The following is a 6,779-nucleotide window of genomic DNA, read 5'->3' as shown; positions in this document are numbered from 1 at the left end:
GGTGGGGGTGTGAGATGCAGAGCTGGAGTGGAGACCAGGGGCTGCGGGTAGGGAGTGAGGAGCACCAGCAGGGCTGTGTAGGACCCTACGACCTGCCTGCCCTGGCCTGGCTCTGCGCTCTCTCCCGCTCCAGCACCAGCATCCCCCAGCCTAGCTGCAGCCAGGCCCCCTCTGCACACGCACGGCCCCCAGGCAGCTCCCTGGTGGCTGGGTGAGTGGCGGGCAGGTGTCCCAGGGCTGGCCGGCGGGGCTGCTTGGCCTCAGTCATCCGACAGGCGGGAAAGTGCCGGTCCCCTCCCACTGCCCCCAAGCACTTGCCGCTCGGGGTAACAGGGCCTGAGAGGCCTGGCGGTGCTGGGGGGCAGCAGGTGAGTCATGGCTCACGACGCCCAGCACTGCAGGAGGAGGGCTGCATGTGCAGACACAGCTGTGACTCGCCCCCCAGGTGTGACTCAGAGCCATGTCACCCAGGCCCTCGGAGCATCTTGCTAGCCTGTTTGCTCCCTGCCGAGAGCCCCGAGGGGGCGGGAGCCTGTGAGGGCAGGGCTCTGTGTGTCTGTGCGTGGCCGCCATCTGCCTGTGATTCTGGCGGGGGGGGTGCACGAGTGTCTGTTTGCAACCGGGGACACACGTCTCCGGGTGCGTGTGATCCTACAGGTTGGTGCGATGGGGCGGAGGTGTGTGCAGAGTGACACACTTGTGCGTGTGTGGTGCCGTGCGTGCGTGTGGTTCTGGGAGAGGGCTGGGGCGGCCGCCCAGGGGCCGTACACGTGTTGCCCAGTGGATTAGCCAAGTGCCCACGGCCAGCAGCCTGTGTTTCCGTTTGGTGGTGCGCATCACATATGTCTTGGTGCACAGAGCAAAATTTATTCCACCCACGGGCAAAGTTAGAGAAGACAGCTGGTGCAGGCGTGATGGGGAGGGTGCTGTGCATGGTGACACGTGCGTGTGCTTCTGCCGTGCGACGGGGGCCCCAGCCCCCGCTGGTGCCTGCGGGACGCAGGCCAGGCAGTGCCCTTTGTGGGTGCCGCTGGCCAGAGGCACGTTTCAGACAGTTGCACCAAGGCCCCTTGAGACTGCTCTGCTGTTGGCAGAAGAGGCAGCTGCAGCTGCAGCCGCTGGGGGTCAGAGCAGAGGGGCAATGGCGGCAGAGCAGTGGGGGTGGGGAGCTGGGATTGCAGCCTGTCCCCTGTGGGGTCTCAGCCACTCCTGGGCCTCGTGCTGCTCAGTTAGTGCCTTGCCTGGTGGCACTGGTCCAGCTGCCCAGAGGGAGCCCCAGCGCCAGGGCTCAGGCTGCTTCCTGTCGGGCCAGGCTCTGGCAGGGGTGCTGAGATGCGCCCAGCCATGCCCCAGCCCAGGAGGTGCACTGGCCCTGGGGGTGCCTGCCATTGGGTGTGGGCATTGGCGCTGCAGCACCCTGGGGTACTCTGCAGCCTTGTACCTGACACACCGGCAAGGCAAAGGGGCACTCGGCATTCTGACGCCCCACACACCTGTGCCCCCGCAGCCGGGCATGACAGGCACCTTCCACGGCACCATGGGCCGCAGGCAGCGCTTGCTGGTGGGTTGGCAGCCCCAGCCCTGAGCCGGCTCCATACAAACCAGGGCATTCTCCTGCCAGGCGCTCGGGTGCGTCGTCAGGTGGCTGACCCTCAGTGCTGTGCCCGGGCTCTGGCAGGGCTGTCACTGCTGCCAGGCATGCCCGTGCCGGCCAGGCACCAATTCCCCACCGGAACGGCCACCCCCTGCACCCATGCAGGCTCTGGCCGCGACTCCCCCACCGAGGCTGTGGCTCTGCGCTGGGTCAGCCTCATCCTGCAGCTTGGCCAATCTCCCATGTGGCTGCAGGCCGGCCTGCCCCTTGGCTGTGGGGAGTGTTACTGTAGGGTGGCCTGTCCCTGCTGGGGCGTGACGGTGCGAGAGGGGCCCAGCACGCTGCTGTGTTATTGTAGGGCTTGTGGGCCCTTGGGGGCTAGCCTGGCTGGCCAGGGCCCTCTGGATTGGAGGGGCTTTGGGACTGGGCCATGGTCTTGTGTGGCTGGCACCTGCCCTGCCTCAGGCACGCTGGGGACCTCTCCCCATGGGAGAGCCCCTGGGGCTGGGGGTCTTGGGCTTCAGGCGGAAGCCTGGCTGGGAAATCCGGTGGCGGGCGGGGGTGGCTTTGGAGGCTGGGCTCGAGCACGAGCGCAAACGCCCCAGCCCCGCAGCACCCCCCACTCCCTGGGAAGCTCTGCCTGGGGCCTGGGCTGGGCAGACGCACGCGGAGGGCCCCGGGGGCGGGCAGGGCAGGGCAGCTGCCCCTGAGCTCTCTCGCCTCGCCCAGCTCCCAAGGGGACTGGTGCGGCGGCACAGGAGTCAGGCTGCGCCCCTCACTGTGATGGATGGCAGCTGGCACCAGCCTTCCCCGGGTGCAGAGTCGAGCCCAGGGCCTGGACCAGCCCCTGAGGGGGCACCTAGAGATGGCACCTGCAGCCTCGCATTGGCCCCGGTGCTGGGAGCTGGGCCAGCCTGGTCCTGCCCCGTCGCCCCAGGCCCTTGCGCCCTCTGCTGCTGATGAGCACTGGGCAGCCGGGGAGGCAGCCTCCCCCTCCGCCCCCCGCCCCATGCCCTGGAGAGGATGCCTGCTCTGCCCTTGGCTTGCCGGGCCCCGGCAGGGGGTGGCTCAGCCGGCGGTGGCGGAGGGCCCGGCACCGTGAGATCGGTTGGTTTGGTGGGCTCTGAGTCTGACGCCGAGCGCTCAGCCAAGGTGCAGTTAGACTCCAGGCTGGGAGGGAGGAGGTGGGCCAGGCCCCCAGCGACCGGCGTGGAGCTGCCGGGCAGCCAGACGGACCCCCGGGCGGGAGGGACAAGGAGGGCGCACGACCTGCCGCGGGGGCGTGTGGGGCTGGGTGTGTATCCACGCACCCGGGCAGGAACACGGGTGGGGAACTCCAGCCGGCTGGCACACCCCGGGCACCCCCGCCCAGCTGTTCCATCAGCCCAGGGCGCCCTCTGCTGCCCACAAGGGGACACGCCTGGGCCGCTGCCTGAGCCCCCCCACCCCACCCCACCAGACAGCAGCAGGCTCTGGGGCTCCCCAAAGCAGCCACCACCCGGGAGAGAGCGGGCACTGATCGGCCACGGAGACCGAGCCCCCAGGCGGAGCTGCCACGTCCCCAGAGGTGGCTGCACTTCGGCAGGGCTGGGACCCAGCCCCCGCGCTCTCCGCTTCAGCAGAGACGGGCCATTGGCAAAGCAACCTGGCGGCTTAGTCATTGGGCAAACGGCCACTAGTGATGGGGAGTCTCAGGCCTGGGCAACTCATTGCACCCATGTGCTGCAGTCAGCTTTCGCCCCTTGCGAGGGGGACCGGGCAGCGCACAGGAGAGCGTGCAAACATGCACACACGCGTGCGCACCCCCCCACAGAGTCACACACAAGTGTGCACCCTTGTGTATGCACAGGCAAGACCACACAAGCTTGTGCGCACACAAGCACATGCAAGCGTGCACGCAGGTGTATGCAGAGGCACTCACATGCACAAACAGGCACAAGCAGGAATACACAAGCTTGCACACACAAACACACACATGCAGGTGTATACAGAAGCACTCACGCACAGACAGGCACAGGCAGGAATACACAAACATGCACACACCGACACACAACAGCATCCCTGGCTCTCCCTTAGCCCCCTCCCCATTTCTGAGAAGCGGCTCTGGGCAGAGGTGGAAAAGCTGTTTGCCCCTCTAGTTTCAGGGCACCCGTGGGGGCTCAGGCCAGTGGCCAGGTGAGCACTGCTCAGCAAGGGCTGGGGTGTCCTTCCCTTGGAGCAGGGGCGCCCTGACTCTAGCTGCCGCTGGGCTGTGACCATCCCCCGGCAGCTTGAAATGGCCTGGGCTCCCCAGGATACTCACCAGGCACCCCCTACCCTGCTGTTTCCACAGATCGCCTGGCCCACCGCTGTCCTCCAGCCTGCGTGCGGCAGGGCACAGTGTCACCTACATGACCAGCCCAGCGGCTGTGGACCAGGGCCACCGCTGGAATCCTGAGCAGAGCCGGGCACACCGCTGAGCGAGGTGGGTTGGGGCTGGGTCAGCAAAATCGCAGCGTTGGGTCACATCAAACCCAATCTGGTCGGGTTTTGGGGTGACCTGAAAATCCCCGTGGGGCAGGTCCTGGAGCCTGGCCGGGTGCTCTGCGGCTTTACAGCCCTGCAGCCCAGCCCAGGCCAGCCACCACCTCTCTGGGGCAGTGCACCCCCCGGACCCTTCCCGGGCCCGTTTGCAGGCATCTTGGGGAGGTTTTCCCTCAACCCGTACATTGGGCTGAATAATCTCGGCCGGGTCCGGTCGCGGCTCCACCACTAACCCTCCAGGCTGCCGTCGAGCAAGCTGCTTTACCTCGATTTCCCCTGAGCGCAGCGGCGAAGGGGTGAGGGGCCAGGTGGCAGTGGGCCTGGCGATCCCCCCGCCAGGAATGAGCCCGGCCCAGGACCACCAGCCCAGCTCGCAGGTGGGGAGCCAGGTCAGGTTTTAGCTGGGGGGTGGGACCTGTGCCCACTGCAGCAGTTGCGGGGGTGCAGAAGGACAGCAGCTTCGGCAGTGTGACTGAGCATGCTCAGGGCAGGCCAAGCTGCAAACTGGGGCGGGGGGGAGTGACCCCATCTGCCCCCCTCTCCCCCCAAAACCCGTCACCTGTGTCCCGGCACTACCAAGGCACTGGCACGCGCTAGGGCCTGGCGGGGACCTGAGCAGAGCACCGAGTCCCGGCCCACAGCAAGGAAGAGCATTAAGTGCACATCGGCCCCCTCAGCTCTACGCCGGCCTGCTGGGACACCCTGCGGCCAGGCACTGCGGGGACAAGGCTGCTACGATCGCTGCGGAGAGCGTCACGCGCACAGCCAGGCTCCCGCGCAGCTTGGGGGCGTGGGCTACGGGAGAGGCGAACACATTCAGGGTCACGGTGCCCAGACCGAAGGGCTCTCTAGCCCAGGCTCCCGTCTCCCGGCAGCGACCCATGCTGGGTACCCCAGTGACCCGAACAGGGGCTCAGCGGCAAACGGGGGGGCATCAGCCCTGCCCATCCAAGTAGCCGCTGACCGACCTACCCTGCCTGATCGTACTCCTGGAGGCCTGGTATAGCCGGGCCTGTCCACCAGCCCCTGGCAGGGCCCCCCAGGCTGACCCGGGGAAAAATTCATTTCTTTTGCCTTTAACCTGGGGCAACCGTCTTGCGTCCCGGCAGCGACGGAGCGACTCAGAGTGCCTGGTACCCTTTTCCCCCCTGCCCACGATTTTCCAGCCCTCCAGCGCAGCCCCCACTGAACTTCTCCCTAATCTTTTCCACCCGGGGCGGGTTCTTCCCCCTACCCCCGCACAGGGCGTGACTGTGCTGTGCACCCCACACGGCTGGGCACCGCCAGAAGAAACCCCCACCCCCCGCCATGAGCTGTGGGTGCCCTGCTAAGCCACTGGGCGGGGGCTACCTCTCGCCTGAGCGGCCTGCCCCGCGCCTCGCCCACAGGGAGCCCTGCGCCCCTCGCTTCAGTCCTGCTTTTCCAAGCTGGAAAGTCCCAGTGACCCCCACGCGGGCCTGGCGGGAGGCAGTTCCTTCCCGCCCACGTTTCTGTGGCCCCCTCCAAATCCAGAGAAGCTTCGTCCCTGGGGCAGCGACCAGCTCTGCATGCAGAATGCGCCACGTGGGCGCACCCGCATGGCCGAGCCAGGCCACAGGCGCTCTTCCGGGTATTGGCTAGTCCTTGCCGATCATTCCCGCTGCTCCGCTCGCTCGTTGGGCCGCCCCGCCGTGGCACGCCACGCCCAACCATGCCACCCCTCTGCCAGGCCACCCCCCTGCCACCCCCCCCCCCACGACACCACGCCCAACCACGCCACCCCTCTGCCAGGCCACCCCCCTGCCACACACCCCCCACGACGCCACGCCCAACCACGCCACCCCTCTGCCAGGCCACCCCCCTGCCACACACCCCCCACGACGCCACGCCCAACCACACCACCCCTCTGCCAGGCCACCCCCCTGCCACACACCCCCACGACGCCACGCCCAACCATGCCACCCCTCTGCCAGGCCACCCCCCTGCCACACACCCCCCACGACGCCACGCCCAACCACACCACCCCTCTGCCGTGCCACACCAGGCCACCCTCTGCTACACCCTGCCATGCCCCACCATGCCATGCCACGCCCACCCCCGCCATGCCACGCCACACCCTGCCACGCCCCCCTGCCACACCACACCCCACTATGCCACCCCTCCACCATGCCACACCAGGTCACCCCCTGCTGCACCCCGCCACGACCCACTATGCCATGCCACGCCCACCCCCGCCATGCCACACCACACCCCCAACGTCACGCCACACCCCACCCCTGCGCCCTGCCACACCCTGCCATGCCACACCCCTCCATGCCCCGCCAGGCCAAGCAGACATTTTCAGGGACCTGGACACACCGATTCCAGGGTCTCGTTCCTGACGGGGCTATTTCCACCCCATCCCCTGCTCCTCTTTGGGGTTCTCTTTTGCCACGTGCATCGCTCTGCTTTTATCTGCAGGGCTTCCAGGTGCCCCGGCCTGCAAGAGCCCTTCGTAACACTGGCTCAGCCTCACGCCTCATTATTCTGAGCAACGTCAGCCCAGCTGCCGCTCGGCTCACCCCGAGTCCCCCCCTTTGCTCCCCCGGCAGCGCCCACCTAAGCCCCTCCCCACCCTTCAGTGACAAGCCCTTTGTTACCGGAACCACCTGCCTCCCGCCACTTAGCAGCAAACGGCCTCCGG

The sequence above is a fragment of the Carettochelys insculpta genome, chromosome 8 (genome assembly GCF_033958435.1).
Source record: "Carettochelys insculpta isolate YL-2023 chromosome 8, ASM3395843v1, whole genome shotgun sequence".
NCBI lineage: Eukaryota > Metazoa > Chordata > Testudines > Carettochelyidae > Carettochelys > Carettochelys insculpta.
Note: the sequence above shows the minus strand (reverse complement) of the source record.